We start from the raw sequence: 24,107 nt of genomic DNA on the forward strand, positions 1-24,107 counted from the left end.
TCAAAAATGTTCCTTCGGTATTAAGAGTATTGAAGGAGGGTTAATGGGACAGTCTAGTCCAAAACAAAATTTCATGATTCAGATAGGGCATGTAATATTAAACAATTTTCCAATTTACTTTTAGCACCAATTTTGCTTTGTTCTCTTGGTATTCTTAGCTGAAAGCTTAACCTAGGAGGTTCATATGCTAATTTCTTAGACCTTGAAGGTTGCCTCTTAAGAATGCATTTTAACAGGTTTTTCACCACTAGAGGGTGTTCATGTGTTTCATATAGATAACACTGTGCTCATGCACGTGAAGTTACCTGGGAGCTATCACTGATTGGCTAAACTGCAAGTCTGTCAAAAGAACTGAAATAAAGGGGCAGTTTGCAGAGGCTTAGATACAAGATAATCACAGAGGTAAAAGATATATAAATATAACTGTGTTGGTTATGCAAAACTGGGGAATGGGTAAAAAAGGGATTATCTTTTAAAACAATAACAATTCTAGTGTAGACTGTCCCTTTAAGTGTCAACAAGGTGAGTATTGTAAAATAGTTCACCATAAACCGAGATACTGGTAAGTCCATTCAGTAAAAAGGAATATCCTCTCAAGGATGTACCTCTTGAGCCCTTTTGACACGTCTCAGACCTCCCGAATGGCCTCTGAAGTCGGGGGTACAGCACGGCGTCGTCCATGCCATCCACTGTGTCTCGTTGGTAATCAATCTCATACATTGTGGGAACGTGTGCTCCACCTACATGACTCAGGATTGGCTCGACGTCACAGCAAGGGGTGTGTACTGTCTAAGGATGAGTGTGATTTATTAGAAATAGGACTTTCATTTTGCCCACATATAAACACTATTTTTTTTTTTATTAAAAAAAGACTAACAAAGATTCTTTAGAAATATAAAATTTAACTTGGTTTAATCATAATGTCTATATTGAGAATAAGGATACTACGTTAACAACTGGTTATTAAAAAACTATCACTATGGAAGAAGAGTATGTTAACAGAAATAGTGGGTAATGAAATAAACAAATGAAAAGAAAAATCAACATCAACAAAAAGAATAAATAAAAGGACAACATTAAATAAATGCAATTTAACTGAAGGTGAATGTAAAGCAATTAAATTTGTAAAAAATAAAGTCTAGTCTAATCATCATTAAAGGAGCGGACAAGGTAGGTGCAACTGTGATCCTAGATAGGGCTTATTATATAAATGAGATAGGACAGCTAGGTCATAAGGAAACTTATAGGAAACTCAAAATAAGTCCAATAGGTAGCATACAGAAAGAAATTGAGAGGATCTTAAATAAAGCAAAATTAATAGATAAGAATTTAAATACGTACCTATCCAATAAAAATCCAAGAAACCCAATATTTTTCACTGCGCCAAAATTGCACAAGAATGCCTCAAGTCCCCCAGGAAGACCAATTGTGTCCAGTATTGAGTCTGTCTTTTCTAATATTTGTATATTCTTAGATAAAATATTACAATCTGAAGTGGAACAAATGTCTTCTTACTTGAAATATACAGTTGATTTTTGAATAAAGCAAAGGAATTGACAGACAGACAAATTCCAGTTTTTTTTACAATGGACATTATTATTATTATCAGGTATTTGTAGAGCACCAACAGATTCAGAGCCTGTACACGGCCATAAAGCATGAGACAGGAATAAATATAATTAAAAATGTATTAATGGTAAACAAGAAATACTCGGATGAACAAGTATAGTTTGTGGAAGAACTATTGAGATTTATACTTTATTGGAATCACTTCTTGTTCCAAGATGATTGGAAGGTCCAAATTAAAGGGACAGCCATGGGGACTAACATTGCCCTATCATATGCCAACCTTTTATGAATGAAATAGAAGAGAAGGTCATTTATGAAAATTTAAAAATTCATAAAGTGATGGTACATCGATGATGTCTTTGGGATATGGTGGGGCAGCGCAGAAACCCTGTAAGAGTTTGCAAAATAACTTAACTCAGCTGTTAGGGGTTTAGAGTTTTCCATTCAATACAGTGAGGAGTCTGTAACCTCCTTGGATAGTAAGGTTTATAAAAAAAGGAAACCAATTGGCATTTGATCTTTACGAAAATTTTCATCCAAGGAGATTACTAGACTCCCTAGTGAACTGGATAGTCAGTAATGAAAATTTAAAACAAATAAGATTGAGGGAAATGAAACAAAAATTTCTGGATAGGGGGTACCCAAATACACTTCTAGATAAACATGGCAAATTCGAAAACAAAATCTAGCAATAGAAGTAAAGAAAAGGAGAAGAGACTAGTATTCGTATCCCAGTATAGTCCCCATAATGAAAAAATAGCACGTATTATACAAAAACCCTTGCATATATTGCAAGAATACAATAGAGACATGGAAGTATTTAAAACTCCCCCCTGATGACTTACAAGTGAGTGAAATTTATTTACTGGTCCTTTAAAGGGACAGTATACACCAGTTTTCATATAACTGCATGTAATAGACACCACTATAAAGAATAATATGTACAGATACTGATCTAAAAATCCAGTATAAAACCTTTTAAAAACTTATTCAGAATCTCCCAGTTTAGCACTGTTGAAAAGGTTAGGTTGGGGCACCCACTGAAATGGGCTGGAAAGCAAAAAAAAAAGCAAACCCCCCCCCTCCCCCGCGTATGAAAAGACCCTTTACACAAACAGGAGCAAGCTGGAGTAGGTAGACAGTCTATTTCTAAAACTTTGGGGATTGGTTAGGAGTCTGAAAATCAGCACAATGTTATTTAAAAATAAGCACAACTATACATAAAAAACTACAAGGGCTATATAAACGGATAATTTACAAAACATTTATGCAAAGAAAAATCTAGTGTATAATGTCCCTTTTAAAGGGACAGTTCACCCAAAAAAACTCTCCCATTTTAAATTGTTCCCAATGATCCATTTTACCTGCTGGGGTGTATTAAATGGTTTACAAGTAGCTCCTTTACCCCTATTTTGGCCTTTGAAATAGCTGATTTAGCCTGTGGTTTCCCAACCTATTCTGAAAGTTTTGATACTGGACTCTGGTCTTTAGAATAGCCTAAGTAAACACAACCAGCAGAATAAATAAAACTCACAGTGGGGGACAGGATAGTTAAGTATCAAAATGACAATTGTCCATTGTTCTCTGTATGTATTCTATTGGGTACTTATGTCTGGTGGAGGTGTAGAAATGTACGCGGTGGTTGAGGTATTCGGGTCCGATGTTGTGTAGGGCCTTGAACGCATGGGTAAGGAGCTTGAAGGTGATTCTCTTGTTGATGGGAAGCCAGTGAAGGTTCCTTAGGTGTTCGTGATGTGGCATTGGAGAGGGAAGTCAAGGATAAGTCTGGCTGAGGCGTTCTGGATACATTGGAGTCTCTTTTGGAGTTTGATGGTGGAGCCAACGTAGAGTGCGTTGCTGTAGTCTAACCGGCTGCTGACGAGGGCGTTGGTGACTGTTTTCTTGGTTTCGGTAGGGATCCACTTGAAGATTTTTTTTTAGCAGGTGGAGAATGTTGAGGTGATGGCATTGATTTGTCGGTCCATGGAAAGTGAGGAGTCCAGGATGAAGCCAAGATTTCGTGCATGGTCGGTTGGGGTTGGAGGGTGACTGAGGGCTGTGGGCCACCATGAGTCGTCCCATGCAGATTTATTGGGTCTGAAGAGGAGGACTTCAGGTTTGTCTGTGTTCAGTTTGAGCCGGTTGTCCTTCATCCAGGCAGCGACTGCTGTCAGGCCTTCGTGGACGTTCTTTTTGGCGGTGGTGGGATCTCGGGTGAGTGAGATGATTAACTGGGTGTCATCAGCGTAGGAGACGATGTTGAGGTCTTGGCTTCGGGCGATGGCCGCATGAGGGGACATGTAGATGTTGAAGAGGGTGGGGCTCAGCGAAGAGCCTTGCAGTACACCGCAGTTGACTGGTGTGGAGGAGAAAGGCGGGAGTCTGACTTTCTGGGTCCTGCCCATGAGGAAGGAGGTGATCCATTCCAGGGCTTTGCTGCGGATGCCGGCGTTGTGTAGGCGGGTGCAGAGGGTTTCTGCTGAGAGGTCTAGGAGGATGAGGGTGGCAGTTTCTCCTCAGTCGAGCATGGCACGGATGTCATCTGTGGCGGCGAGGAGGGCTGTCTCAGTGCTGTGGTTACTTCTGAAACCGGATTGGGAGTGGTCCATGGTGTGGTTGGCCTCAATGTGGTCAATACGTTGCAAGTTGATGGACTTCTCTATGACTTTGTTCGGGAAGGGGAGTAGAAAAATGGGGCGGTAGTTATTCAGGTCCGTGGGGTCTGCTGACGGTCTCTTCAGCAGGGGTTTCAGTTCTGCGTGCTTCCAGATATCCGGGAAGGTGCCAGTTTTGATGGAGCAGTTGATAGTACGGCGGAATTCAGGGACGATGGTGTTGCTTGCTTTGTTGAATATGTGATGGGGGCATGGGTCCGAGGGTGCACCGGAGTGGATGGATTTCATGATTCTGAGGGTGTCATCTGTGGTGACGGGGCTCCAGATAGTCCATGTGTGGTGAGGGGTGTCTGGTGTAGGGGAGTTGGTGGTGGAGGTTGAGTTATGAGGCGTGAACGTGTCATAGATGTTGAGGATCTTGCGGTGGAAGTGTGCTGCGAGGGTATTGCAGAGGTCCTGGGAGGGTGAAATGTTGGTGGTGTTGCTGTTGGGTTTACAGAATTCCTCGATGACTGAGAAAAACTCCTTGCTGCATTAGAGTTGATTCTGTCTTAGATGGCTGTTTTTTTGGTGGTTTTTATGAGGTGGTGGTTGGTGGTGATTGCTTTCTTAAAGGCAGCTTTATCCAGAAGGGTTTTGCTGGATCTCCAGGTTCTTTCCAGTTGTCTGCAGTGGCGTTTGGAGTCCTGGAGGGCCGGGGTGAACCAGCTGGCTTTGTTGGTGGTTTGGCGGCCAGATGTTTTTTTGAGGGGGCGAGGGTGTTAGAGCAGTCTGTAATCCAGCGGTGGAGGTTGCGGGCGGAGGAGTTGGCATCTGTGGAGGTAGGTGGGGAGGATTTGTTTAGGGTGCTGTGTAGTTGGTCTTGGGTGATGTTGTTCCAGTTTCTGCAGGTCGGGTGGTACTGTCGGAGGTGGGTGGTGGGTTTGTTGAAGGAGAAGTGTATGCTGTGGTGCTCAGTCCAGAGGAGTTCGATGATGTGGTTGACTTAGATGTGGTTGCCTGAGGAGAAGATCGGGTCGAGGGTGTGGCCGGCTGTGTGGGTTGGGTAGTTTACGAGTTGCTTCAGTCCGATTGTTCCGAGGTTTTCCAGGAGGGTGGAGGTGTTGTGATCGTTAGGGTTGTCAAGATGGAAGTTGAGGTCACCGAGGAGGATGTAGTCCGTTGAGGTGAGGGCATGGGGTGCGATGTGGTCAATGATGGACAGAAGGCAGGACGAGGTCCGGGAGGTCTGTAGATGAGGGTGCCGCAGAGGGTGGTGTTGGGGTTGACCTGGATCTTGAAGTGTAGGTATTCTAGGTCTGGTGAGTTGTCGTCGGAGCTGATTGTGACTTAGATGGTGTGTTTGTGGATGATGGCAATGCCTCCTCCAGGTCGGTTGCTGCGGTCTTTGTGGCAGATCTTGTAGCCGTCGGGTATTGCAGTGGCGATGTATTGAGCTTTAGTATTCCAGACTAAGATAAGGAAGCAAGTCTGTGTACACAAAGTGATAACATAATGAGATCTAATATTACCTGAAGTTCAACTCATTGTAATAGGCAGTGGTTTAAAAGAACATATACACAAATAAACCTGAAAATGCAATTAGATAACAGAAGTAACAGAGTTGTTTAAAACTGCTCTACTACACTGCCCCACTCTAATAAACTGATAGTTAATATTTCCACAGCAGTCAGACTCTGCATTGCACGATTCTGGAAGACTAGAATACCTGATTTCTCTATTGTTGAAAACAAAATCAATTATAATTACTAAATGTCATGCAGTGCACCTGTGCTGCAGATATTTTAGACACAAAAGACCAAGGGGATGATTTATTATGATGCGGGCGAACATGATCCGCTGTAGCCTGACATCGCTAAATGCCGACAGCATACGCTGTTGGCATCTAACATTGCACAAGCATTTCTAGTGAAATGCTTGTGACATACGCCACCCCCTGCCGATTCACGGCCAATCAGACGCTAGCAGGGGGTGTCAATCATCCCCATCGTATCTGATCAGGATGAGGTGGTGGATAAGTTAAGGAGCTGCTTCATAAATCGACCCCCAATTCTTCTCAACGCCTTTACTACCCGTTCCCTAGCTTTGCACAACCAACATTGTTATATTAATATACTTTATAACATTTAAACCTCTAAATTTCTGCCTGTTTCTGAGCCACTATAGACAGCCTCTTATGACATGCTTTTTTATTCGTTTTTTCACAACAGGAGACTGCTAGTTCATGTGGACCATATAGAAAATGTTGTGCTCAGACCCGTGGAGTTGTGCATGACACTGCACTAATTGGCTAAATAGATAATAAATAAAAAGTCATGTGATCAGGGGGCTGTCAGAAGATGTTTAGATACAAGGTAATCACAAAGGTAAAACATATGATAATATAACCATGCTGGTTGTGCAAAACTGGGGAATGGGTAATAAAGGGATTATCTATCTTTTAAAACAATAATAATTATGGAGTAGACTATCCCTTTAATCAATGGGTGTAGGATTGATGAGAGCAAGGGAAAGGGTTTGGTGATGACCGACGTCACTTATTTTTTTTCAACCAATTAGTATTTTTTTGTAATGTATAAAGGAAACTTTGAAATGAATGAGTCCTAACTACAATTACAGCTAAGGCTGAAACGCGTCAGTGGGTTATCGAGTGACTGACCATCATCTTTGTTGCTGCTGTGTTTTAAAGTTGTTGAATAAAGGTTATGTTTTATCAATAGCACCAGTGCTCATCGCTACATTTAGCATTTTATTCGTACCTAAGTTCATTTTAAATGGAACATCTACAAGCCAAGTTTCTTTCCCCATATTTTTCAAGAGGCAATAGATGATAAATATGAAACCATAATGTGTCTGTAGGTCAGAAACTATTTGGTATAGGTCATTCAACCAGCCATCAGAGGCAACTATTATTTTGAGTTGCATAAAGGCAGTTTTCTTTTACAAAATAATAGAGGTGCAAACTGATGAAATAGGTAGATTTGATTAGTGGGTAACGTAGAATCTAGTCATGTATCAGCTTTCTGGACTCAGTAATCTATCACTAAGTGCAAACTGAACTCACAATACGAGGCAGGGTATTTATTAGCCGTGTATTTCGTACTTACTATATAAAGTGGCATATGGCAGCGTTTATAATATTTAAACAGCATATTTAAATATATCACCTAAACTTATTGTGTTTATATGTAACGGCTCATCTGTCCCAACATAGCTGGGTGGCATTTTGGAGGAGGGGGGAGGTATACTATCCTGGGTGAAGTTTAGTAGAAGTGGGAGGTAGCCTGGGCGGACGTTAGGCATAGTGTGTGTTAGCTTACTAGCGATGTGTGGGCGGGGTTTCGGGAATTGCCAATTACCGCCGATTTTGATAGATCCCTAGATTCGAGTCCGACACTATACAGTCCACTATAGCGCGGATTTTTCAGCAAAATTAGTGCATTGTGAGCTATATTATTTATATCTACAGTCAAGCTTACAAGTTTTTTTGTGTTCCCTAGATTCGAGTCCGACACTATACAGTCCACTATAGCGCGGATTTTTCAGCAAAATTAGTGCATTGTGAGCTATATTATTTATATCTACAGTCAAGCTTACAAGTTTTTTTGTGTTTAATGCAATACTGACTGAGGTCATTGATAAACATGTTAATAACTTACTACACTTTCCAAATCATTCAGACAAAAATGCTATAAAATTAGGACTATTGAAAAAAAAAATGTCATCAAAATAAATACTGAATAGTGAATTGCTGTTACAATGCAGCTCATTTTCAGTGAAAGATGGAGCAATATGACGATCTCCTAAATTCTACGTGTACATTTTGTGCAGTCCTAGGCTTTTTAATTTTTATATTGCTTAATAGAATCATGTATCAATTTTACCACTGAACAAGTGGCCAAACATTAAGACAGTTGCCAAATATGTGAATGTTCCCCAGCTCTGCATTTCGGCCACATGAGTCATTTTACAAGTAGATAGGCAAACACTCGTGTAATTTGTAAATGTTTGCATGTCTCATTGGCAGCCAGCTGGAAGGACCTTTCCATCTCTTATATAGTTAAATGTAGCAGAGACATAGTATCCAGAGGCAACAAAAATAAAAGCCTAACCAAAGTAGTGTTTGGGTAAAGCAATAATCTACATTTTTTTTACTGATTTTTCTGAATGATGAAAGCATAAGGCTGTAGAATTGTGCATGTGAACAGAAAATCACTTTGTCAAAAGTTTTTAACAGCTTCCCTGGTGGTCTAGTGGTTAGGATTCGGCGCTCTCACCGCCGCGGCCCGGGTTCGATTCCCGGTCAGGGAACATCTTTTTGTAAATATTGTTAGGCACACTTTACCAAATGCAACTTATATGTATATTATCTACAAATTTGTACTTACTTTTTTGTAGTTAGACTTATTAAATGCAACATTTTCGTGTTTAATCATTTTATAAAATGAATTGTGTTTAAAGAGACAACTTTCATATAACACTAGGTATGACTTGTAGGTTCCCTGGTGGTCTAGTGGTTAGGATTCGGCGCTCTCACCGCCGCGGCCCGGTTTCGATTCCCGGTCAGGGAATTTCACTTTTAGTGTCCTTTCTATCTAGAATGTTTATGTTGATAAAACTGCATATTTTCTCATCATTATAAAGCGATTTATATATCACATTATTATTAATAAATGATTATATTACCGCAAGTACTATTTATTAAAGTGAAAAATAATAATACAGACAACACTATTAACTTTCCCTGGTGGTCTAGTGGTTAGGATTCGGCGCTCTCACCGCCGCGGCCCGGGTTCGATTCCCGGTCAGGGAAATACTTTTCATTACTTTTTTTTGGGAGTTTATTTTTTTCTTATTTTCTTTTCTTTTTTTTTTTTTTTTTTTTTTTTTTAAGGTTGAAATGCATTTTTTGAGTATCTTAATCTACAATATTGTGTTAAAACAGACTAATGTCTCATTATTATAAGAGCATTTTATTGTGCTAAAAATGTAATATCTCTAAGCAATAAGTATGTGCCTTATTATATTCCCTCAACATTTCTTTTATGTTTTAAAGTATGGTCAATGAACTATTACAATCAACTCAAAACGTATTGTAGAGAAAAATATACTGTATAGTTATTTCAACAAAAAAAAAAATGTTTCTGCCCGGTTTCGAACCGGGGACCTTTCGCGTGTTAGGCGAACGTGATAACCACTACACTACAGAAACTGATACTTTTCTTCATGTTAAAGTATTAAAAAACGAAATGCTTTCTTTCATATTGGAATGTTTTTTCATAGTTTCAAATATATAATTTATGATTTTATGCGTTCATTGAATAAACATTTTAGCATGCATATGTTTTGTAAAGTCCTATTGGATAAATACTGTTATGAACAATCAGTAACAACAAAAAGCTAATGTATGCTATATATTTTTACTACAGGAAAAAATAAAGTAACGAAGAAAACTTTATTTTCAGATCTAATCATAAGCAAGGAAAGCAATGGTACGTTTAAGAAAAAAAAAGTGTTTCTGCCCGGTTTCGAACCGGGGACCTTTCGCGTGTGAGGCGAACGTGATAACCACTACACTACAGAAACCATATTCTATTCAATACTTTTCACTTTTAATATACATAAATAATATACATACAGTATTCGATTGAACGAAGATAAAATCTACTTAGATAAAATTTACGTCAAACGATATAATTTTATCTCCAAATATTCCATTATACATCATTTAACAGCTCTCAAAAATACCTATACATTAATCTTTTTTTTTTAGATACAGTACAATTTTAGCATGAACATTATTTCTGTCACTAATCACAAAGGGACATTGAAACATATAGAAAAAACATACAATGTTCTTTTTAAAATAATGACATTTATTTAGACATTTTAACCCCAAGGCTGCCAATGGAGAAAATTAAATTGTCGGCGTTCTGGACATATACAAAAAGAGAAAATTCAGATGATGTCCATTAGGTGGCAGCAAAGCTCAAGTAAAGTAAATACACTTTCCAGCGAGTTGAAATTGAAATACGCTTCAGTTTTGATATGAATATTTTTACAGTATATTTTAACAACTGAAAGCGCTTTACTAAGTTACTAGAAGTATTTGACTTTAAAACATATAATACAAACATTCACCAGAACCTTAATTACAACCTTAGACAGTGTAATTAAATAACACAACACTCCTGACATTTTGAATGTGATACTTGGGAGTTGGACAGTAAAGTAGGAAGAAAAGAATATTGATTACATATTTATAATTTACTACACTGTTTTGTTTATACACTTCAATGTGAAGGAAAATGTATTTAGAAATTTTAACCCCAAAGCTCCTGATTCATTTGCTTTTCCTTCTGCCATTCAGAGATTTCCTTAGAACTGTTCATTTGTTCAATATCTAGGGGGAAATGACAAGGGGCCAGAGGTATTGTGTGATTTTTAGCATTTGCTGAAGTAATTTTTTTTGTCATAGTAAGGGTTTTCTAATTGCTTGGTAAGTTTTTTTTAGAACCAATATCTTTGCCCCCACAAAGAGAAACATGAAACTCCTGATTCCGGAGAAGGGGGGTCTGCCTTTTCTAACGAGGGATTGCATGTTGCTTTTAATAATGCAAGTGATCTCCACAACACAACATAACTATCTTGTAATTGCAAGGTGTTTATTGTCTCCTTAATGTTGTTACCAATTATCTTATACTAGCTGCTGAGTATAAAATTGCTACTTTGGTTTATTTTTGTATATCAAAAAGCTGCTTTTGCTCTTAAAACCACAACTCATTCAAATGGTATGACCCTGCAGGGAGAACATATCTCATTGTCTTATCCCTCTATTGAAACACAAATATGTAATTATCATATCTCTGCCATAACAACTAAAAATTTACTTATTAATAACTATCTCTACCATATACACACTAGGAGTGTAATTTCTTCGTCTTAAAGTAATGGCAAATCCAAGCATTTAAAAAATGCTAGGATTACCATCACTAAATATAATGTTAAGTTTCATTGATCATTTATTAAAAAAATGGGTGCTAAACTTATTCTATCTGTGCTGCGGCAGCTCTCTAAAGTCAGAGCCTCCTGCCGCCCACGGCACAGCGCTCTTCTTCAATGAGGTGATGTTTCCACCTCTACGCCAATAGCCGTGCGTGTCACCTGACAGTGTTAGAGGTGGACATGTTACCTCATTGGTAGAAGAGCACTGTGCCGTGGGCTTTGACTTTAGCAAATTGCTGCAGCATAGACAGGGTGAGTTTCGTACCTTTTATTTACTAAATGCTTAATGAAACGCAACATTATTTTTAGTGATGGTAAACCAGGTCTGCCCTTTGGTCAGAGTGAGAGGGGCACCCACCAGCAGTGAAGTTATGAGATGGTGCAATGTATATGTTATATTTAGTTTATGAGTAGTGTTTATGGTACCAGGGGGTCTAATATTTTGTGTTATTCTTTATTTAGGTATCACTAAATGTTGGCACACTGGTGGGCCATGCAAGGGGCAGGGCATACAGGGGAGGGGAATAAGGGCAATGGGCTGAGGGCCCCCACAAATTTATCTTGCCCAGGGTCCCGCGAATGCTAAGGTTGGCCCTGGGGTAAATCCTAGCATTTTTATTTTTTTTAAACACTCGGATTAACCATCACTTTAATCTTATTTGCATCTCTTTTCTGTATCAATTACTGCAGTAATAAAAATCTCAGTATAGGTGTCAGCTTCAACAGGCAAAACAACTATTTAAAAAAACAAAATAAAGGTAGTTGAGCTATTTGCGAGCACATTAAAGGTAAGAACATTTTAAAGTACAATGCCCTTTAAAGGGACATGAACCCCTATATCTTTCTTTCATGATTGGGGTAGCACATACAATTTTAAACAACTTCCGAATGTGCATCTAATATCAAATATGCTTTAATCTCTTGGTATCCTTTATTGAAGGAACAGCAATTTACTACTGGGAGCTAGCTGATCACATTGGATGAGCCAATGACAGGAGGTATCTATGGGCAGCCACCAATAAGCAGCTAGTTCCCAGTAGTGCATTGCTGCTCCTGAGCCTACTTAAGTATGCATTTTTAATGAAATATACTAAGAGAACAAATTAGATTAAATAATAGAAGTACATTAAATTTGCACACTTCCCAATCATTGCAACTCTCGATGCAAAAGAAGAGATAAAGAACAAACCTAGTGTGCATGTCAGGTTGATTGTAGTTTTGATCAATATAATTTCCTTTGCATCTTTACATTTTTTTATTTTAGAAAATGTAGTAATTCTCTGTATAAAAGCTCAATACGTTTTATGAAATACAAAATGTGTAGGTTTAATTATTTCATTAAAATGTAGTCTTTGATATTTTATTTGACAAATGTAAACTTGTTGCAGATTTCAGAGCCTGAGTGATCACATGGTAATATACAGTATTTGTATTTATTTTTATTTCATAGTGTGATTTACTGATCCATAGTATTCTGGACTGGGGATAGGCAAGGTGTCCGTACACGGACACTGGTGTCCGTGACTAGCCCTTGCAGTGTCCGCCACAACCTTAGTATATGTTTTGATTGAATAATAGGAATAAAAAAAAAATGTAGTGTGAATAAAGTTAGTGGTTTGTCAAAAGACTGCTAGCGATATTGGGTGATAAGTTATGGAATAACTAAAGTCTGAGAGAAATACTGGATGTGTATCTGCATCTGTATAATAACACCCAGCTCTATACAAAGACACAGTAGTGACACTGGCACATGCGTATAGCCAGACAATGGCTGCTTATATGGTCAGTGGTATCTGCATCAGTATAATAACACCCAGCGCTATATAATGACACAGTAGTGACACTAGCACATGGCTATAGCCAGAGGAGGGCTGGTTATAGGATCAGTGGTATCTGCATCCGTATAACACCCAGCACTATATAATGACAAAGTAGTGACACTGGCACATGGGTATAGCCAGAGGAGGGTTGGTTATAGAATCAGTGGTATCTGCATCAGTATAATAACACCCAGCACTATATAATGACACAGTAGTGACACTGGCACATGGGTATAGTCAGAGGGCTGGTTATGGGGTCAGTGGTATCTGCATCAGTATAATAACAACCAACGCTATATACAGGGCCGTCTTTAATACTTACTGGGCCCTGGGCAAACATTTCCTTGGGCCCCCCCTCCCCACCCATGCAATTTCGCTCTCCACCCCAACACCCCAAAAAACAACTAAATCAATTTTTTTTAAATGATTAGCCCAGCAGTGGATCATCCACTGTTGGGCTCATCATTTTCAAAAAAATATGAAATAAATTGCAATATGTGAAACTGTACCTAAGCAGTACTAATAAGTAAACAAATATATAAATTCCTCCATATTGACTAATTAATTAACTGTTGGTTTTTAATTTATTTATATATTTTTTCTCCAGAGCATACACATACACAAGTAAACACAAACACACACTCTCCAGAGCATACACATATACATGTACACACAAACACACACTCTCCAGAGCATACACAAACACAAGTACACACAAACACGCACTCTCCAGAGCATACACAAACACAAGTACACACAAACACGCACTCTCCAGAGCATACACATACACACACAAACACACACTCTCCAGAGCATACACATACACAAGTAAACACAAACACACACTCTCCAGAGCATACACATATACATGTACACACAAACACACACTCTCCAGAGCATACACATACACAAGTACACACAAACACACACTCTCCAGAGCATACACAAACACAAGTACACACAAACACGCACTCTCCAGAGCATACACATACACACACAAACACACACTCTCCAGAGCATACACATACACACACAAACACACACTCTCCAGAGCATACACATATACATGTACACAGAAACACACACACTCTCCAGAGCATACACATATACATGTACACACAAACACACACTCTCCAGAGCATACACATACACAAGTACACACAAACACGCACTCTCCAGAGCATACACATACACACACAAACACACACTCTCCAGAGCATACACATACACACACAAACACACACTCTCCAGAGCATACACATATACATGTACACAGAAACACACACACTCTCCAGAGCATACACATACACACACAAACACACACTCTCCAGAGCATACACATACACACACAAACACACACTCTCCAGAGCATACACATATACACACAAACACACACTCTCCAGAGCATACACATATACATGTACACACAAACACACACTCTCCAGAGCATACACATACACAAGTACACACAAACACGCACTCTCCAGAGCATACACATACACACACAAACACACACTCTCCAGAGCATACACATACACACACAAACACACACTCTCCAGAGCATACACATACACACACAAACACACACTCTCCAGAGCATACACATATACATGTACACACAAACACACACTCTCCAGAGCATACACATATACATGTACACACAAACACACACTCTCCAGAGCATACACATACACAAGTACACACAAACACGCACTCTCCAGAGCATACACATACACACACAAACACACACTCTCCAGAGCATACACATACACGCACAAACACACACTCTCCAGAGCATACACATATACATGTACACAGAAACACACACACTCTCCAGAGCATACACATACACACACAAACACACACTCTCCAGAGCATACACATACACACACAAACACACACTCTCCAGAGCATACACATACACACACAAACACACACTCTCCAGAGCATACACATATACATGTACACACAAAAACACACTCTCCAGAGCATACACATACACAAGTACACACAAACACGCACTCTCCAGAGCATACACATACACACACAAACACACACTCTCCAGAGCATACACATACACACACAAACACACACTCTCCAGAGCATACACATATACATGTACACAGAAACACACACACTCTCCAGAGCATACACATATACATGTACACACAAACACACACTACAGAGCACACACAAATGTATGTACACACTCCAATATATAATCCAATATTAAAAATACAATGTATGTGTGCCTCAAGACGGAAGAGAGCAGTGTCTGCAGCTGCACAGAAGTTCAAATCCTCATGTGCCTGCCGCTCCAGCTTTCTGCAGCATGCGCCTACAGTCAGCCCTACCCTGAACAATCCCCACCACCAGAGCAGTTACCTGGTAACAGTGGTAACCCCAGCAGAACCTTTTCTTATACAGTATGATTGGTTGGATGCCGAATTACGGCTTAGCATTCAGTGCTGCACAGTGCACACCTTAAACAGCACATGGCACTAGCTTGGCATGTCACATGATCCCAGCACAGTCTGGCACAGTTTCTAACAAATAAATATAAGCAGAGAACTTTTGACTGTGACAGTATTAGGACTGACATCAGCAGACTGGCATGAACCAAAAAAAAAAAAAACTTTTTTTTTTAGGACTCTTGGGACCCACAACAAAGACTGGGCCCTGGGCAGCTGCCCCTTTTGCCCTGTGTTAAAGACGGCCCTGGCTATATAATGACACAGTAGTGACACTGGCACATGCGTATAGCCAGTTGAGGGCTGGTTATAGGATCAGTGGTATCTGCATCAGTATAATAACACCCAGCACTATATAATTACATAGTAGTGACACTGGCACATGGGTATAGCCAGACAAGGGTTGGTTATAGGATCAGTGGTATCTGCATCAGTATAATAACACCCAGCGCTATATAATGACACATTAGTGACACTGGCACATGGGTATAGCCAGAGGAGGGCTGGTTATAGAATCAGTGGTATCTGCATCAGTATAATAACACCCAGCGCTATATAATGACACAGTAGTGACACTGGCATATGGGTATAGCCAGAGGAGGGCTGGTTATAGTGTCAGTGGTATCTGCATCAGTATAATAACACCCAGCACTACATAATGACACAATAGTGACACTGGCTTATGGGTATAGCCAGAGGAGGGCTGGTTATAGGGTCAGTGGTATCTGCATCAGTATAATAACACCCAGCGCTATATAATGACACAGTAGTGACACTGGCACATGGGTATAGCCAGAGGAGGGCTGGTTATAGGATCAGTGGTATCTGCATCTGTATAATAACACCAAGCGCTATATAATGACACAGTAGTGTGTAATACTGTGTCTTATGTGTTTAACTGGTTCCCTCTTTTGTAAAAATGCCTAATATCTTCTTATTCCCTTTTGCTGCCTTTTGTCTCTCTTACAAACTACTTTATTCAATTACTCCTTCTCCCTCTCCACCTGCACTGTTCATTAGCCCATCTCTCTTAAACTCACATTACTTTTGTACTCATGAACTCTACCTATTCCTAAACACTCTCTCTCCCCCCTGCACCTTGTCTCAAAAGCAGTCTCACTACTGCAAATCTGTATCTCATCTTATGTCACTCTCCCTCTTGCTTCTACTAGCTGCTGGTGACATCTCCCCTAATCCTGGTCCCCAACAACTGCCTAGCTGCGCACATCCATGTATACCATCCCACAGACTCAAAAAACAAAACTCTGACAACCTTACTCACATTCCTCTTGCATCAAAAGCCACTTCCCCTTTCACTTGTGCACTTTGGAACTCTCGCTTTCTTTGCAACAAACTCACTTCTATACATGACCTCTTTATCTCCCACTCCCTCAACCTTCTGGCCCTAACAGAAACCTGGCTCTCTCCCCTAGACACAGCATCCACTGCTGCTCTGTCACATGGGGGTCTCCACTTCAGCCACACTCCTAGGTCTGGTAACAGACAAGGAGGTGGTGTAGGTATTTTACTTTCCTCTCGTTGCACCTTTCAACAAATACATCCCATCTCTTCCCTCACATTTTCCTCATTCGAAACCCACATTATTCGCTTATTCTCTCCTCTTTCTATACGTATCGCAGTCATATACCGTCCTCCTGGCTCCTCAACTCAATTTCTAGATCACTTGGCTGCATGGCTACCTTATTTCCTTTCCTCAGACACCCCTTCCCTCATTCTTGGTGACTTCAACATCCCTCTTGACAATCCCACTGCCTCCTCTGCAAAACAACTTCTGCAACTCACTTCCTCTTTTGGTTTGTCACAATGGACTGATTCTCCCACTCACAAAGATGGTCACTCCCTTGACCTGATCTTTACCTATCGATGCACCCTCTCAAACTCCCCTTTCCTCTTTCTGACCACAATCTCCTTACTTGCAACATATCATCCCTCCCTACAACTCTCCCTCCTTCTGCTCCTCACATCAAACTTCACAGAAGCATTACGTCATTAGATCAACAACAGCTCTCTAATTCCCTCAAACCTCTCCTCTCATCCTTCTCCTCCTTTTCATGCCCTGACCAATCTATCTGCCACTATAATTCCACCCTTACATCCGTCCTTGACAATCTCGCCCCTCTTACCATAGCTCAGAAATCAAACACTCATCCTCAGCCCTGGCATTCTCCTCTGACACGATACCTACGAAGATGTTCCCGTACTGCTGAGCAGCACTGGATAAAATCTAGGAGTTCAGTTGATTTTCAACACTACAAATTTATCTTGAACTCCTACTACTCTGTCCTTAATTTCCATAAGCAACACTACTTCTCTACTCTTATCTCTAATCTTTCTTCAAACCCAAAACATTTGTTCTCCACTTTCAATACTCTTCTCCGCCCTCCCCCTCCTCCTAATACAACTTCTCTGTCAGCTCAAGACTTTGCCAACCACTTCAATATCAAAATCAACTCCATCAGAAATGAAATCAGCTCTCAACATAATTCCATTCTCTCACCCCCTCAAATGCTCTCAATCAACCACAACCCACATAACCTTAAACTTAGCTCATTCTCCCCTTTTACTGAGGAAGAAGTTTCGGCACTTATACTGTGCTCTCACCTCACTACCTGTCCCCTTGACCCTATCCCCTCACAGCTACTCCCCTCCCTCTCTGCCACCCTTACCCCTATACTCACACACACTTTCAACTTCTCCTTCAGCACCGGTATATTTCCCTCATCGCTGAAACATGCACTGGTCACACCTATCCTCAAAAAACCTTCCCTTGATCCTATCTCCCCATCCAACTACCGCCCTATTTCCCTCCTACCTCTTGCATCAAAGCTTCTCGAAAAACTAGCTTATGCACGCCTATCCCATTTCCTTACAATAAACTCCCTCCTTGACCCATTGCAATCTGGATTTCGTCCTCATCACTCCACAGAAACAGCCATTGTTAAGGTTACCAACGACCTACTTACAGCAAAATCAAAAGGCCACTTCTCTATGCTTATTCTCCTTGATCTATCCACAGCCTTTGACACTGTTGACCACCCTCTCTTGCTCCAAACCCTCCAATCCTTCGGCATATGTGACACAGCCCTCTCGTGGCTCTCTTCCTACCTGTCAAACCGTACCTTTAGTGTAGCCTTCTCTGGGGCCTCCTCTGCCCCGTCACCACTTTCTGTTGGAGTACCGCAAGGCTCTGTCCTCGGTCCCCTTCTCTTCTCAATCTACACGTCATCACTAGGTTCCCTAATAAAGTCCCATGGTTTACAATATAATTTGTATGCCGACGACACCCAAATCTACTTCTCTGCACCAGACCTTTCTCCTTCCTTGCTAACCTGTGTCACTAACTGTCTTTCTCACATCTCCAACTGGATGTCCTCTCACTACCTCAAGCTAAATCTCTCCAAAACTGAGCTCCTTATTTCCCCCCTTCTTCTAAACTCTCCACCCCCAATCTCTCTATAACTGTTGACAACTCCATCATTACCCCTACCACGCATGCCCGATGTCTCGGGGTCACATTTGACTCAGATCTTTCTTTCACTCCTCACATTCAGTCTTTGAGGGGTAGTTATCAACGTGTCTACCTCAAATACGCTGGAATTCCGCAGCGTATTTGAGGCAAGGCTGATTCGCCTTAGTTATCAAGCCCTAGATACCGGCAAAAGTAGAATTTTGTGACGTAAGCTTCGATCCGCCGGACTCAGTCCGACACAGATCGATTCTTACGTCACTCCAGATGTTCCGCACACAAGTGCGGCACAATCTGACTACTTTTGCTAGTTATCAAAAAACTAGCAGGTACGCTCGGCACTTTTCCGGCCCAGCGTACCTGGTTTTCAAACCGCCGCCCTGGAGGCGGCGGATCCCATAGAAATCAATGGGAGTCTGACCATAGCAAAAGTTCATGTTCGCTGCTGCCAGACATCCCATTGATTTCTATGGGAGCTGTCTACACCCTAACATGTACCCAGAGTCTAAACACCCCTAATCTGCCCCCCTACACCGCCGCAACTAAATAAAGTGTTTACCCCCTAAACCGCCGCTCCCGGAGCCCGCCGCAACTATATTAAACATGTTAACCCCCTATACCAGCGCCCCCGGAGCCCCCCGCAACTAAATAAAGTTAGTAACCCCTAAACCGCCGCTCCTAGACCCGCCGCAACTCTTATAAATGTATTAACCCCTAAACCGCCGCTCCCGGACCCCGCCGTCACCTACATTATACCTACTAACCCCTATCCTGCCCCCCCTATACCGTCGCCACCTATAATAAATTTATTAACCCCTATCCTGCGGATCCCGGACCCCGCCGCAACTAAATAAATAGTTTAACCCCTAAACCGCCGCTCCCGGACCCCGCCGCAACCTATATTAAACTTATTAACCCCTAATCTGCCCCCCCTACACCGTCGCCACCTATAATAAATTTACTAACCCCTATCCTGCCCCCCACTACACCGCCGCCACTGTAATAAAATTATTAACCCCTATCCTGCCCCCCCTACACCGCCGCCACTGTAATAAAATTATTAACCCCTATTCTGCCCCCCCTACACCGCCGCAACTCTAATAAAATTATTAACCCCTAAACCTAAGTCTAACACTAACCCTAACACCCCCCTAACTTAAATATTAATTAAATACATCTAAATAAATTTAACTCTTATTAACTAAATGAATCCTATTTAAAACTAAATACTTACCTTTAAAATAAACCCTAATATAGCTACAATATAAATAATAATAAATAATAATTATATTGTAGCTATCTTAGGATTTATTTTTATTTTACAGGCAACTTTCAATTTATTTTAACTAGGTACAATAGCTATTAAATAGTTATTAACTATTTAATAGCTACCTAGCTAAAATAAAGAGAAATTTACCTGTAAAATGAAAACTAACCTAAGTTACAATTACACCTAACACTACACTATACTTTAATAAATTATTCCTATATAAAACTAAATACTTACCTGTAAAATAAACCCTAAGATAGCTACAATATAATTAATAATTACATTGTAGCTATTTTAGGATTTATATTTATTTTACAGGTAACTTTGTATTTATTTTAGCTAGTTAGAATAGTTATTAAATAGTTATTAACTATTTAATAACTACCTAGCTAAAAGAAATACAAAATTACCTGTAAAATAAATCCTAACCTAAGTTGCAATTAAACCTAACACTACACTATTATTAAATTAATTAAATTAATTACCTACAAATAACTACAATTAAATAAACTAACTAAAGTACAAAAAATAAAAAAAGCTAAGTTACAAAAAATAAAAAAATAAGTTACAAATATTTAAAAAATATTACAACAATTTTAAGCTACTTACACCTAATCTAAGCCCCCTAATAAAATAACAAAGCCCCCCAAAATAAAAAAATTCCCTACCCTATTCTACATTAAAAAGTAAACAGCTCTTTTGCCTTACCAGCCCTTAAAAGGGCCTTTTGCGGGGCATGCCCCAAATAAAACAGCTCTTTTGCCTGTAAAAGAAAAATACAACCCCCCCAACATTAAAACCCACCACCCACATACCCCTAATCTAACCCAAACCCCCCTTAAATAAACCTAACACTACCCCCCTGAAGATCATCCTACCTTGAGTCGTCTTCACTCAGCCGAGCACCAATTGAACTTGAATCTGATTGGCTGATTGAATCAGCCAATCAGATTTTTCTACCTTAATTCCGATTGGCTGATAGAATTCTATCAGCCAATCGGAATTCGAGGGACGCCATCTTGGATGACATAACTTAAAGGTACCGTCATTCGTCGTCGGGAAGAAGAGGATGGATCCGCGTAGGCTCTTCTGAAGATGGCTCCGCTCTGGGTTGGATGAAGATTGAAGACGCCGCCTGGATGATGACTTCTATCGGATCGAAGACCTCTTCAGCACCGCCTGGATGATGACTTCATCGGATGGAAGATTTCTTCTGCGCCCCTTGGATGATGACTTCTGCCGCTCCGGATCTCCTCTTCAGTTCCATTGGTGCTCGGCTGAGTGAAGACGACTCAAGGTAGGATGATCTTCAGGGGGGTAGTGTTAGGTTTATTTAAGGGGGGTTTGGGTTAGATTAGGGGTATGTGGGTGGTGGGTTTTAATGTTGGGGGGGGTTGTATTTTTCTTTTACAGGCAAAAGACCTGTTTTATTTGGGGCATGCCCCGCAAAAGGCCCTTTTAAGGGCTGGTAAGGCAAAAGAGCTGTTTAATTTTTAATGTAGAATAGGGTAGGGAATTTTTTTATTTTGGGGGGCTTTGTTATTTTATTAGGGGGCTTAGATTAGGTGTAAGTAGCTTAAAATTGTTGTAATATTTTTTAAATGTTTGTAACTTATTTTTTTTTATTTTTTGTAACAGCTTTTTTATTTTTTGTACTTTAGTTAGTTTATTTAATTGTATTTAATTGTAGTTATTTGTAGGTAATTAATTTAATTAATTTAATGATAGTGTAGTGTTAGGTTTAATTGTAACTTAGGTTAGGATTTATTTTACATGTAATTTTGTATTTCTTTTAGCTAGGTAGTTATTAAATAGTTAATAACTATTTAATAACTATTCTAACTAGCTAAAATAAATACAAAGTTACCTGTAAAATAAATATAAATCCTAAAATAGCTACAATGTAATTATTAATTATATTGTAGCTATCTTAGGGTTTATTTTACAGGTAAGTATTTAGTTTTAAATAGGAATAATTTATTAAAGTATAGTGTAGTGTTAGGTGTATTTGTAACTTAGGTTAGTTTTTATTTTACAGGTAAATTTCTCTTTATTTTAGCTAGGTAGCTATTAAATAGTTAATAACTATTTAATAGCTATTGTACCTAGTTAAAATAAATTGAAAGTTGCCTGTAAAATAAAAATAAATCCTAAGATAGCTACAATATAATTATTATTTATATTGTAGCTATATTAGGGTTTATTTTAAAGGTAAGTATTTAGTTTTAAATAGGATTCATTTAGTTAATAAGAGTTAAATTTATTTAGATGTATTTAATTAATATTTAAGTTAGGGGGGTGTTAGGGTTAGTGTTAGACTTAGGTTTAGGGGTTAATAATTTTATTAGAGTTGCAGCGGTGTAGGGGGGGCAGGATAGGGGTTAATAATTTTATTACAGTGGCGGTGGTGTAGGGGGGCAGGATAGGGGTTAATAATTTTATTACAGTGGCGGCGGTGTAGTGGGGGGCAGGATATGGGTTAATAAATTTATTATAGGTGGCGACGGTGTAGGGGGGGCAGATTAGGGGTTAATAAGTTTAATATAGGTTGCGGCGGGGTCCGGGAGCGGCGGTTTAGGGGTTAAACTATTTATTTAGTTGCGGCGGGGTCCGGGATCCGCAGGATAGGGGTTAATAAATTTATTATAGGTGGCGGCGGTATAGGGGGAGCAGGATAGGGGTTAGTAGGTATAATGTAGGTGGCGGCGGTGTCCGGGAGCAGCGGTTTAGGGGTTAATACATTTATTATAGTTGCGGCGGGGTCTAGGAGCGGCGGTTTAGGGGTTAGTAACTTTATTTAGTTGCGGGGGGCTCCGGGGGCGCCGGTATAGGGGGTAGAACAGTGAGTGCTTAGTGACAGGGGTATCAATAAAGCTGTGAAAAAGCCGAAGAGCAGCGAGATCGGATGAGTGATAACTATCACAGTCCGCTGCTCATCGCCCCGTACTTGGTGCGCAGCTTTTTGACAGCTTTTTTGATAACTTAGGCGAACGTATTCAGGTCCGCGGCGGCGATGTGAGGCGAGCTTAGGCGGGCGTATTGGACCGGCGAAGGCAGGTAAAGTAGACGGCTTGATAAGTACCCCTCTTTGGCTAAAGCCTGCCGCTTCCACTATAAAAACATCTCTAAAATTAGACACTTCCTTACACAAGACACAACTAAGATTTTAATCCACTCTCTCATCCTCTCCCGCCTCGATTACTGCAACTCTGTCCTCTCTGGTCTCCCCACCTACCGCCTAGCTCCTTTACAATCCTTAATGAATACCTCTGCCAGACTCATCTTCCTTACACGTCGCTCTTCATCTGCTGCACCTCTCTGCCAATCCCTTCACTGGCTTCTTCTTGCCTCTAGGATCAAACACAAAATTCTCACTCTGACATACAAAGCCCTCAACTGCACTGCTCCCCCCTATATCTCAGACCTTGTCTCCAGATACTCTCCCTCCCGTCCCCTTCGCTCTACTCACGACCTCCTCCTCTCCTCCTCTCTTGTCACCTCATCACACTCCCGTTTACAGGACTTCTCCAGACTGGCTCCCATCTTGTGGAACTCTCTGCCTCGCTCCACAAGACTCTCTTCTAGTTTTAAAAGCTTCAAGTGCTCCCTAAAGACTCTACTGTTCAGGGATGCATACAACCTACGCTAACCTTTCTTTATACCAGTTCCTCTCCTCCATTGCTATCCCCTGAACCCCCCTAGCATGTAAGCCTAAGAGTCCAGCTGTTTGTAGATCACCTTCTAAAAGAGCTGACTATAACAGTGCAACTCTTGGCAGGGCCCTCTACCCATTTGATCCCTATAATTGTTTTGTTGTACTCCCCCTTTGTTTATAGCACTGCGGAATCTGTTGGCGCTCTACAAATAACC

At 40.3% G+C, this 24,107-nt stretch overlaps 5 non-coding genes across 5 annotated transcripts; 3 read left to right on the forward strand and 2 right to left on the reverse strand.

Annotated features, from left to right (window-relative positions):
- Positions 1 to 8,423: 8,423 nt before the first annotated feature.
- On the forward strand, positions 8,424 to 8,495 carry TRNAE-CUC (transfer RNA glutamic acid (anticodon CUC)). The gene has a single exon. It is a non-coding gene; the product is annotated as a tRNA-Glu (tRNA).
- A 188-nt stretch (positions 8,496 to 8,683) lies between these two features.
- On the forward strand, positions 8,684 to 8,755 carry TRNAE-CUC (transfer RNA glutamic acid (anticodon CUC)). Its single transcript has one exon. It is a non-coding gene; the product is annotated as a tRNA-Glu (tRNA).
- A 170-nt stretch (positions 8,756 to 8,925) lies between these two features.
- Positions 8,926 to 8,997, forward strand: TRNAE-CUC (transfer RNA glutamic acid (anticodon CUC)). Its single transcript has one exon. It is a non-coding gene; the product is annotated as a tRNA-Glu (tRNA).
- Positions 8,998 to 9,323: 326 nt separating this feature from the next.
- Positions 9,324 to 9,396, reverse strand: TRNAV-AAC (transfer RNA valine (anticodon AAC)). Its single transcript has one exon. It is a non-coding gene; the product is annotated as a tRNA-Val (tRNA).
- Positions 9,397 to 9,697: 301 nt separating this feature from the next.
- Positions 9,698 to 9,770, reverse strand: TRNAV-CAC (transfer RNA valine (anticodon CAC)). Its single transcript has one exon. It is a non-coding gene; the product is annotated as a tRNA-Val (tRNA).
- Between the last annotated feature and the right edge of the window lie 14,337 nt (positions 9,771 to 24,107).

Source organism: Bombina bombina, chromosome 6, assembly GCF_027579735.1.
Source record: "Bombina bombina isolate aBomBom1 chromosome 6, aBomBom1.pri, whole genome shotgun sequence".
Classification (NCBI taxonomy): domain Eukaryota; kingdom Metazoa; phylum Chordata; class Amphibia; order Anura; family Bombinatoridae; genus Bombina; species Bombina bombina.